Raw genomic sequence first — 12,350 nt, 5'->3', positions numbered from 1 at the left:
CCTGTCAAAATAAGGTCGCTCTACAGCACGTCTGTGGTGTCATTTTGCTGGATTAAAGTACATCAGAAAACCCTGCACTGCTTTGTTAAAAGGGATGTGTGTTGAATCGACTTAGAAACTATAAGTAAGATGCTCATCTCCACACAGTTTCCATAAAAATGTCAAACAAAGCCTAAGGGTTGACTGAAGATAAACAAAAACTGAAGCATTTTTTTACTTGCAGTTAGCTACAGATCTAAGGCCAAGTGATCATGACTTTAAGCTTGATTGATGCACCCTGAACACGTGTTATCACAGAGCACATTTGTGCAGCCCGTGGGCTAACTTCATTATGTTTAGGCACTGAAAGGCATGGCTAAAATGTTAGCACTTTATTGCATTAGGAGTTAATGGTTGAAGGGATCATTATGTGCATCTCTGTGGGTTGATAACAAGGCATGTGCTCTGTGTCTGTATGAGGGTGGTGAGCCTCTGAACTCTTCATTTCCAGAATCCCAAGCAGCAGCGTTCCAGGAGGAACAGAGCCTCTCTGTTCTGAATTAGACCTGGTAACTCAGAACAGAGAATTAGCAAAGCACAGACCACAGCACCAGGCTGCCAAAAGGCACTTAGACCAGGAGGGAGAGGCTCATCCACCTCTCTCCTCCACTGACAGGGACTTTGTAACCTTGGTCTTTGCTCTGTCTGACTGAATATATCAAACATCAGCCTCAGTATTCATCTTTTTGTCCACTGAACTGAGCACAACTTTGTGAAACCAAATAACTGATTAAAAAACAAATGGCCATCAGAGAGAAATTTGGGTCTTAATTTTGTAGCTTTGACTATCAGTGACATCTTACATCTCAAGAGACTCAAGCTGATAGAATATAAGTAAAATCTAAAACACTTGACAGTGATTATTATGTATGTATAATTATTTTCTGCAAAACCAAAACCATGGAAGATTGTACCATCCATAATTAGTCTAGTCACAATCAGTGTACAATCTGAGAGCGGCTAAGTCAGTCCACTCTTTTGTCCCACAGTGAAATACAGCACCACTTAGAAAAACTAATATCTGTAACTGATACACTACTCACAATAAAACACTGAAAGCATCTAAAATGTTGTGAAAAGTGAAAAAAAAATTCTATTTCATGAAAAATAAAATTTCCTCTTGAATTTGATGGCAGCAACATATCTCAAAAAGGTTGGGACAGGACTACAGTTACCACCGTGTAGCCTCCCCTCTTCTTTCAACTGCACTCTGTCTGAGAACTGAGGAGGCCAGTTGCCTTTGGGGAAGAAACACCTGGACTCTTCTGCTACGAAGCCATGTTGTTGTGATAGATGCTGTATGTGGTTTAGTGTTGACTTGCTGAAATATACGAGGGAAGGGAGCATATGTTGCTCTCAAACCTCTCTCAGCTTTAAGCATCAGTGATGCCTTTCCAGATGTTCAAGTTGCCAGTTTCAGAGGCATAAACTGAGTGCTGAGACCAAGCCAGATGTTCCCTCTACTGTTTAGTCCAGTGGACACATTGTCAATGATTTCAGCGAATATCAGATTTCAATTTGTCTGACTCTGATCAGTTTTAGTCCATTTTAATGAGCCGGAGGCCTGGAGATCACAGACATCCAATACTAGGTTTCGGTCGCGTCACTTGCACTCAAAGATGTCTCTAGATTCCCAGAATCTTTTGATGATATTATTTACTGTAAATAGTGGAATATTCATTAATTTAATTTTTAGAAACATTATTCTGAAGTTGCCTCACATTTTGTGGATGCAGTTTTTTCCAGATTGCTGAACATCTGCCCACCTTTACTTCTGAGACACTCTTCTACTCTAGGGTGCTCTTTTTGTCCCATATCGTGTCATTGATCTATTGCCAATTAACCTAATTAGTTACATGCTCCACCAGCTGTTTCTTATAGTGCCACTTACTGTTCAAGCTTTTGTTGGCCCCTGTCCCTCCTTTGAGAAATGTTGCTGCCATCAAATTAAAGATGAGCAAATATATTTCCAGAAATTGTAAAATGTCTCACTTTCAGTGTTTTTAGTTTTTCATGATGAATAACATGTTAGTTTATGAGATTTGTTAATCATTGCATTCTGTTTTTATTTTCACTTTACCCACAGTACCAACTATTTAGAAATTGGGGTTGAAGAAATGGGTGACAAATAAAATAAAATAAACCCAACATTAAGTCTCCTGGTACGGTGTGTACCAACATAACATTATCAGTCTCTCTTAAAATTAATTCTACAAGTCTCTGGAATTCCTTTTGGAACCATTTAGTGAATCCTCGTGCCCTGCACATTGTGGCCCCATTTCAGCATAACAAATGTAACAGATCCCTTCACCGTGGGGCTCAAGAGTATAGTTTTTGGTTCAGTCTTTGCATTTCAACTTGTCACTCTTCTGTACCTGTACATAATGTGTTTTTGAGATGAGATATTTTAACATGGTCCACAGAGGACGGATCCCTCGGACTCTGGTCATTCAGGTTTTTTCTTTAAGCACTATCACCCAATTGATATTTAGCAGTTTTATTGAAATATCCCAAAAACAATTGGATAGGACGAGTTGCAATAAAGGTTTTTCCCATGAGGACGTATGACCTTAATGATCCTTGATTTCCTCTTCTACCAGCATGAGGCTGGCCTCAAAGAGGTGTGGGTGGACTGCCATGAAATCTTACTCACTTACAGTACATGATTCCATTTTTTGTGATTGTTGTTCTTAACCAAGAAGCAGCTAAACTATTTCCAGTCTCATCAGCCTTAGCTATGGTTCATGGTTACTGCAAATGACAAAATTCTGGCATAATATCATGCTAACCAAAGATGATGAACACAGTAAAAACATATCATCTGATTCATATTACCATTTTCAGTGTTTTAGCTTTGACTTTAGATCAGTTTAACTATATATTAATTTCTTCACATTAATTAAACCATTGCGCTTTTGTTAATGTGGGACAAAAACAAAAAAAAAAAAACATTGAACAAGGGCTCATCTAAAAAAATGGATCTGTCACTCCATCAGGGCAGGCCAATCCAAGCAATTTGCAAACCTCCTCACTGGTGCTATGTTTTTTCCACCTTACAGTCCATATGCCTGCACCCTACAGCACTATCACACATTGTAAATAATTAATCTATACAGTGCATCTATATTTAAGTGCAGCTGTAGTAGTTCCAGTTCCTGTTTTCTCTGTTATATATGTTATATGAATCCCACAATAGTGTCCTTGAAATCCGGGAAACTGGGCAACATATTTTTTCTGCTTTACATTTTGACATTTCGCACTAGTGAAGACAGACATTTGCTCCAACCAAATTGTGGTTGTTTGTAATTCTAAAATAGCTTTATCAAATATAAAATTAACTTGGCTCCCATACATTCAGTTTAAGTGCATTTTTTTTTTGCTCCATCATTAAACAGTTAAAAAAAATGAATTTTTGGATGGATTTTTTTCAATTTGTAAGTGTACATTTGCACACTGTTGACCTCTGTCTTTTCATTCTCTATGATCCTTATGCACTCTTAAGCTTCAGAATTCTCAAAATCCCATGAGCAAAACATTTTTTCACTTAATCGTTTTCAAGAAAGTCCCTCAGAGGTTTAGGGTGAGCTGCCATGGAATGATCCTTAATTTAGAAAATAACGAGTAGATTTATATATGAACGATATATATATATATATATATGTATATATATATATATATATATATATATATATATATATATATATATATATACTGATCATGAAGATAATTGCTAACTGAAGCCCTTGATTGACCCCCCCCTCCAAAAAAAGAAAGAATGAATAAAAAGGAAAAAACAATTAAACAAGAACAAGTAAAAGTAAAAGTAAATGTCACAAAGAATATGTTCAGTTAATTATGGCCTGAAACCAGAGCTGATATTTTTGTGTCCAACTACAATAAAGCATACATCAAAGATGTCAAAGATAAAATCATAACCATCTCTTCACGGCTCCCAGCAATGTTTTTTTTCTTGCCACATTTTCAGAATTTTCCACTCCAGAGAGACTGATGAGATGAAAAGGATGTTGTACAACCCGCTTGTAGAAAAAAGAAAATTGGACACCTGTTCTGAGGCAACCATGTCCCTCACACACCAAGCAAACAGACGGCTTTGGGCTGGCTTAGGACATGCCTGGTCTCCAAGGTGAACGACAGAAACAGGGTTCCCCTCTGCATAGATTACATGCAAGGGGTCGGGGGTATTGAGTGTCAGTTCAATAGACACTCAGAGGCAGAGAGGAGGGTGTGTCCCCTAGGGTGGGCACATATAAAGCAGTAAGTGAGAGGGTGTCAATGTGTGTACACACGCACAGCGAGGGCAAGAGGTGAGAGACCATTCACACACACACACACATACACACACACACACACACATGCACACGCACACACACACACACACACACCACCCTACAACATTCATAGGACTGTGTGCACCAAAACAAAACACAAATAAACCCACATACAGCTGCCGGGATAAAAGGCGCCAATGAATCATACACATACGCACACACAGAAAATATCCAGCTAAAACACATGAGCAGACAGGCTTTGATCTGCTGAGAAGTTCCACGGGATGACTGTGCATCCATCTGTCATTAGCCAATTCAAACTGCAAAGTTTGAGAAACATGGGATGACACAATGACAGTGTCATGTTCTCAGACAAGCATTAAGAACATACCAAGGGGGAAAATGTAGCTGTTCTAGGCTCCTCTGTTGTTCGTCAGTTTTTTCCAAACTTAAATGAGATGCGGAGGAAATAGACAAGTGTGCACACATCCATACAAAAGTTGGTGTGTAAACTTAGTGTAGAATATAGTCGTGTCAACTTTCTGTCGATAAACCTGAAGAAGAGCGCCCGTGAAAGCTCTTAACAGTGGAAGATAAAGGACAAACACACTGTTTGCTCTCATGAGTCTGAATCCTTACATTTCAACAGAATTACAAATATATGCAGAGGCTTCTTGAGGCTTCTCTTAGTGAACTCCCCACCACGTGAATGAAATATGCAAAGAGTAACTGTATGTTTGGATAAGAAGGCTGCAACCTAAAAAAAAATCTACAACACAAGCCACCCAAATAATTCGAGAAAAATACATCCCATGAACACCATCAAATTCTCCATTAGCTGTAGCTAATAGTAAATACATCCTTTAGGTTTATTGTTCAAAGCTTCATTTAGGGTGTACTATACTAAAAATACTAAAAAAAACTACATTTATATTGGAAATTAACAAAACCCACTTCATTTTCAGTAGAATGAAGTAGCCCTTGAATATTAAAAAAAAATATTCAGAAAATAAATAAATGAATAATACCACTACTATGAGAAGGTTCTCTGTGTCGCTGTGTTTCCTCGATCTCCCATTGTGATGAGACAATAGAAAATATACATGAGAAGAGGGATTTAGTTGTGAAACAGGAGAGGCTTGAAATGAAAGAGCAGTGTTTCATCTCTTGGCATGTCTGTCACAGCTCTGTCACATATAATGGGTTGGGTCAGCCCTCGGCACAGAGGCGACTGTGCTCTCCTATCAGCCCCCGGCTTCATCTGGTGTTAAAGCATGACCGTGTCGGCCTGACATCCAAGTCGGCTGTCAACCACAAGGCCCCAGAGAGGGTTGTCAGGCCCCTGTGCTGCCTGCTGCTCCTGGAGCCAGCCCAGCTACCCTGTAGCAGAGAGGCGGGCCAACAGTTGTGTTCACCTCAGCCACTGCGCCTAAATGTGGGCTGACGCTGATAGGATTAACCTTCGGCTGTGTGTGTGTTTTTAATCCCTACGATGTGGTGCCCTAAAGAGTGAGTGAAATAAATAGTATATCAAATAAAATCTTCTGAAAAGTTGACCTTACAATAAATTAAAAATAGGGTTCAATCGAGTAGTGGCCTGGATGATGGTCAATCAAATTACTAAAAATGTCCTACTTTGGCTCTGATGCTTTTGAGCAGCAAAAGCACACAGCATCTGACTGCTTACACATTAAGAGTATCAACACTAAAGGAAACTATGCCAGAAGTCCATTTATTTGTACGTTAAACTGTTCACTCATTTTCATAATTGTTCATCTTCAGATACATGTTGAGAAATTTCAGCATAAGCATGCACCAGTCTGGACCTTATTTTGACACGTTCCGCCCCCCTGAGCGGGACTGCAGACCAATCACACACGCCTCTACACCCTACTTCCCATAACAGCGGTGCTCCCTGACAGCAGCAACATCTCCAGCATGACGGTGCACCTCACCACAAACTTTGAACCCCCAATCCAATAGACCTATAGACTTCACGGCTAACATCTAAAACTCCACCACAAGGCTCTAAGATACTCTCAGAGGCGTCATGTTTACACTCCGCAGGGTCACAACTTTTTTGACTTCACGAGGGGACCGACTGAATTTTAGGCAGGTGCTTTAAACGGCAGAGCTGCACGGTGTACGGAGAAGATGCACACTTAAGTCCAAAAATATTTGGACACTGACAAAATATTGTGTGTATATCATATTTCAGTGCAGTATGACTATAGACACAGCGTGTAGGCTCTGATCTTTGAGATAATAACATCCGAAGGATCACTTAAAAAAATAAAAACTTTTTCCATCCATCCATCCATTTTCTATAACGCTGAATCCGTCGGTCGGGTCGCGGGAGGGCTGGAGCCTATCCCAGCGGTCTAAAAACTTTTTCATTTGTGGAATTGTTTTTGAATTGGCTCTATATGAATTAATTGGATTACTTTGTAAATAATTATGATTACAATGAATTGAATTCCAATTGGCTTGAATTGGACTATACTATTTATTATTATATTTCATAAGTTCATCAGGTGAAGTGTGTCAAGTTGATTCCAAGTGTGGCATTTTTGTTCAGAAGCTGTTGCTTTGAACCCACAACATACAATATGGAAGCTCTGAGCGCAAGAGAAACAGCACTCCAGCACCACATCGCCCGTAAAACATGTTGAAGCAGCTTGATGACATGAACATGCATGGCTCCCAATGACACTGAAACTCTAGTTTTTATTGATTATCTGACAGAATTCAGAAACTGCTGGATGAATTCTGGAGTGTACGGGGGATATGTTGTCAGATCGAATTCAGCCAAATGTAGCAAAGCTGTGAGAACAGCGTTTCACAGTGCAGATGGACTAAAACTACCCAAAAAGCATTGCAAAAACAATCCAGTTGTACTTAAAGGTAAAGATTTTAAATATTCTAAAATAGCTGAATCGATTATCTGAGCTTAACCTTATTAAAGGATGTATTTTACTCACTGATGAATACAATCTAAAGATAGAAGGACAAGGCCAACACTAACCGAAGACAGCTGCAGTTAAGGCCTGGCTTTATTTAATATCATTTTAACTTCTTTAATGGCATTTTAGCTCCCGAGAGCTGTAATTCTTAAACTTCCCTCCAATGTAGATGTGAAACAACCATTGAAATTTAGCAGCAACATTCTGCACTTTAAGCATATATCTATTACAAAGATGTAACTCTAATATATTTTGGTAAACATCTAAAATGACAAAAATTGAGCAAAGCTCAAACATCAGTTTCAAATATCGTGTTCAGTCCTGAAAAAAATCATTTTAGTCGTCCAGTCTGGAAGAAAATGGAAGCTTTATCAGGCCAGTTAATAAATGAAGAGCTAATTTCTAACTTTTTCATTTCGTTCCCCAAAACATGTCTTTGACTACATCAGAAGCTCTTAAAGTGATTCAAAATCAAAACAGTAGTCATTCCACACTAAAAGCAGATGCTTGGGATTTACACCTCATATGCATTATTGACATTTAGAAAGAGCTCTATTTGAAAAAATCCCTCATACGTCAAAGTGGTGTGAATCAATACTGTCAGCTTACACTCGTGTCAAATTCTCTATGCAGTGTAGACACAGAGCACCTTCTCTGGCTGGATCCAGAGAACTGATGAACAGCAGTGTAATTGGCACACTTTACTTCGGCAGACTTGTGCAAGTCATTAGAATGAAGCAGTTTTAGCTTCTTCTAACTCAATGATTATTATTAAGCATATACCCTCGAAAGAGTATTGATCAGGTCTTGATGCAGTTGTTATCGCAAAGGATCCCATCTCCTCATTAGGTAAATCTGAGTCCCTTCCTCATTCTCATTATTGCCAGCAGGGGATGAAGAACACAAACACACAGATAATGAATCTTAGAGGGCCGTGTTTCTGGCCTGTCAATTGTTATCTCCCAAGCGGCTGCTGGTTCCAGACACAGTGACACTGTCTGAGCCTGTATTAATGTTGGCTTTAGTTAGTGTGGGGGCTGAGAGGCCCAGGCCTATACACTCTACAGCTGTCATTTAGCTTTCAGTTAACACTTAACCTGCAGATAGAAAGACAGTTTCACGTGAAAATCCTTGCATGAAAAATAATGGTAAATGGTCCACATTTACATTGTTTTACAAAGTACTTTATAACATCTTTGTCTTTCACCCAAACAGCACTTCTTATTATATCTGTGCACCCGCTTTATTTCTACAATCAAACGCCAATGAACTCATCAGTTGGCAGTGTGGAGTTCAGCATCTTGCCATGGACTGCGACATGTGGACAGGCTGGGTATCGAACCGAATACTTTCCCCTTTGGTTGGAAGACGACCACCCTACAGGCTCAACCGTTTCCATGTTTTTTTATGTCGCGGTGTTGTTTTGACTTTTCAGGGTTGTTTGTTTCTCTACATGAAACTGGAATTTCCTGATTATTTGCTTTGCCTTACAAAAGCATGCCTCTTATTATCAGCGAGACTCTATTCGGTCCATATATCACTCTCAATGGTTTTTCTGGCATAGTGGAGAATACACTTTGGCAGGGTATTAACTCCAGCTTTTATCCCATCCCTCTTACTGGATGAAGGTCACTCTCTCTATCTGCAAAATGACTTTTCTCTCTTCCCTTTCATCCCTGCTTTCCTCCCATCCTCCACACCCGGGCGTGAGTCAGAGAATCTGACACCTCAGAGCTGAGAGGAGAGGGAGGAGAGCAGGGGGGGAGAGATGGGAGGCAAACTGAGGGGGATAGAAGGTGGGATGGAGGCAGTTGAAGAAAGAGAGATGAGCTGATCAATATCTCTTAGAAAGAAAGGAAACATGACACGATCTGGACCGGCCGTGCCCCCTCCTTGAAACATAAGACACTGTATCAAACATGGCCAATTCCTCAGTGGACAAATAATGTCGAAGTCCTTCCTCTGATTCAATATTAAATCTCCGATGTACAATGTCCTGTACGTGGCAGCAAAGTTAAGCTATTCCCAGCTTTGTTATGCTTAGGTTAGCAGAGTTGAGGGTGTGTTATTTGGTATGAAACATCACAATGCACGTTGACAAAACTACATATTACATAAGCCCCAAGACAAACTGAGCACAAACCCAAAAATAGTGCAGTCCCTTTTAAATATTTCAGGCACTCGCCAGCTGAAAGGGGATGAAAAGCTTCTCTCCTTCTAAGTCACGATACAAAAACACACACAGATGCAGATGGCCAATTGAAAGAAGAACCTCCATTTAGTGTACTGTAGAGCAAAGCAGATTACTGTCAGCAAAGCAGTCTTTTAGCTTTATTGCTTGATGTACAGGACTTACTCACTGGAGTGGTGTACTTAACGTACACCTAAATGTTACTTCCTCAGTCATTCTCTCCAGAGCAGATGGAATGAAAGCATCTCTTTGAGGGTAACTCCTGAACTAAATAAATCATGCTCATGAGACTCTTTGCGAGACACAACGAGAGAATCACGAGGCCTGCTGGGTCAATGTGCAGAGCTCAACACAGTGCTATCTTTTCATGGCAGAGACAGCCTGAAGCTCCGTCAGCCACTGGGTCCGGCTTCAGACCAGAGTCACATTGTGTTTCAGAAGAAAAGATCTCTTCTCATCGATACAAAACAAACTAATTTACACTGTTCACACAAGCTGCATTCACAAGTCAACAAGTGTTCATGGTAAGCCATAAGCATATAGTGAACCCAAGAAGTAAAGCAGTAAAGCTGGAGAAGGTGTAGCTGAGCCTTAAAAGTCCATTACTATTTGATTGTGACATGCATAGGTTAATTGCTCAAATGCAGGTTAATTGCTGTAAGGGATTTAGCTCTCATACTGGAAACTAAATTCATTTGAATCAAAACAAGGCCCCTGTGACAACAACATCGAAAAGTATGCCTTAGTCAAGATGATGATATAATTTTGCCTCCCATGTAGATCCCATAACAGAAAGGAATTTAAAAATAAAAGACTGGCGCTCAGTGGAATAGTACATCTCATGGTGGTCTGTCAGAAAAATCATTGTCATTATCCATTACCTCTGCTTGAACTCTCCTTCTCAGTAAAATGTGATTGAATATCTATGAACTCTCACTGTTGAGCTTAGCACAGCTGCTGCACAGCGCTATACTTTTACTTGATGACTGTAAGTAAAACAGTTTTTTCCCCCCTTCTTCTTTCACCCTGCAAGAGCAGCAACATCTTAGTAGATGAGAGGGGGTTATTGGCAGTTTCCAGACGTTGGAGCAGCACGTGTCAGGTCTGGCTTCTGTTATTTATGAAGCCTCTCAGCCTCAGCCCTCCCTCTGCAGCAGGGATGCAGGTGGGGTTTCATTATTGAAGATGTTCTTCCACTTCTTATTAGATCTCTGACTCTCAGAGTGCATTAAGGAATTGAATCTGGACAGAGAATCAGCCAAGCACAATGGCCGAACACTGTACCCTCTGGAGTGCCTCTAAAAGATAGGTGCACCTCATATCGACCAAATGGTATGTTCTATTCACTTTCCAAGAATAGACTAAGTAGCGTATTTGCTCTTGAGCAAGCGCCCTCTCCACCACACACACACACACACACACACACACAGACACACACACACACACACACACACACACACACACACACACACACACCAACTGAATAAAATGTTGTCACTTATTGATCTCCAATATGTGCACAGGAGGATAAATGTGAATCAAGTTCTCCTCCCTCTATAGTGAAGCTGCCATACATCTACGCATTACATCCAACTGAAATCTCCAAAAGCAACCATGTGATGTGCTGCACTCTAATTGTGTACTGTTTGTTTCTACTTTTGTTTGCACGGGTACACACCAGAAGTACGCATGCAGGATTCAATGGCATTTTCATCCCAAAAGTATGATAACGTCTAGATTTAATAAGCGTCTTATCAAGTGTTTGTATTGTGCTGAATAGTCTGAGGATGATCAGACCCTTCTGACTGCTTTACATAGAGCTGTTGTGCTGCTAAAATGGCCGCAAGTCAAAGCAGACAAAGTAAAACTCAAAGTAGAAACAGAACAACTTTATTTATTAGAGCCCAGACCAATGTGTACAGTATATTTAGACCAACATGACCAGGAGGACAAAAGACAGTGTAAGATTCTCTAATGTAGTATTGTTGTGCAATTGTTGTATTGTTGTACTGTTGTTGAACATTGCAAATGTAACCACGAATTAAAAATATTGAAGAATTGCCCAGGAAAATGGTTTCAGTATTCATTCCATCTTAAATTCGTATATGAAAACAGTTCTTCTATCCAGTGAAACTGTGATGCAATTATGCATCCTGGTGAATAATGGTGCTGTCACACACACTCGCTGCCTCAGCACGGAGCAGGCGCCCACTGTACTCGAATTGTTGAGAACAATCTTTGTGCTCAGGACTGGCCTGGTCTTCAGCGGAGCCCCCTTCTATTACCATAAAACCTTCCACACACAAGCATTTGTATTCTTCGCTGTCCCACTGCTCATCTGGACTCTCTGTGCCATATGCTGGATTTAACAAGCCAGTCAGTTTTAGGCTTCATTAATTCAGCTCCGCACACAAAACATTTCATCCTACACACACGAGTGCGTCAAAGTAAAAACGTCAGGGCTCTGTATTAACTATGGAAAGTCAACAACAATTCTGCATTTAAAAGACCTGATTCTGGTTTTAACTCGGTGATTTCACGAGTTAAAACAAACGTGTCAGTTTGATGCAATTCGAAGGACAGTTCACTATATCATACGATCTACAGTCTAATCTCGTCAACTGGATAAGAGCGATTTAAGTTGTCGAAATCGTAATACGCTATATAAAAAGGCAAAGTCACTCACCTGTGTTCATGTAAGAGGTCGCAAGCAGCAGTTCTGACTAAACTATCCCCATGGATCTGTGTTGATCGGGCTTTGTATCCACATATAGTCCAGTGACACGGAGGTGTAGTGCGGACTGTCCTCCCGGTGTGTCAGCAGACTGGAGTGCAGGGCGCCAGTGCGCTGAGAAGGGGAAAGACACG

At 40.3% G+C, this 12,350-nt stretch overlaps 1 protein-coding gene across 1 annotated transcript in view; it reads right to left on the bottom strand.

Moving 5' to 3' along the window:
• LOC142389716 (poly(rC)-binding protein 4-like) overlaps positions 1 to 12,350 on the bottom strand; it is a 40,275-nt gene extending 27,925 nt beyond the window's left edge. Inside the window, exon 1 of the mRNA XM_075474702.1 lies at positions 12,169 to 12,350. The gene's annotated coding sequence lies outside the window, so the exon portion shown is untranslated. The remainder of the gene's footprint in view (positions 1 to 12,168) is intronic.

This window comes from Odontesthes bonariensis, chromosome 10 (assembly GCF_027942865.1).
Source record: "Odontesthes bonariensis isolate fOdoBon6 chromosome 10, fOdoBon6.hap1, whole genome shotgun sequence".
NCBI classification, from domain to species: Eukaryota; Metazoa; Chordata; class Actinopteri; order Atheriniformes; family Atherinopsidae; genus Odontesthes; species Odontesthes bonariensis.
Note: the sequence above shows the minus strand (reverse complement) of the source record. Positions and strands in the feature narration are given on the sequence as shown.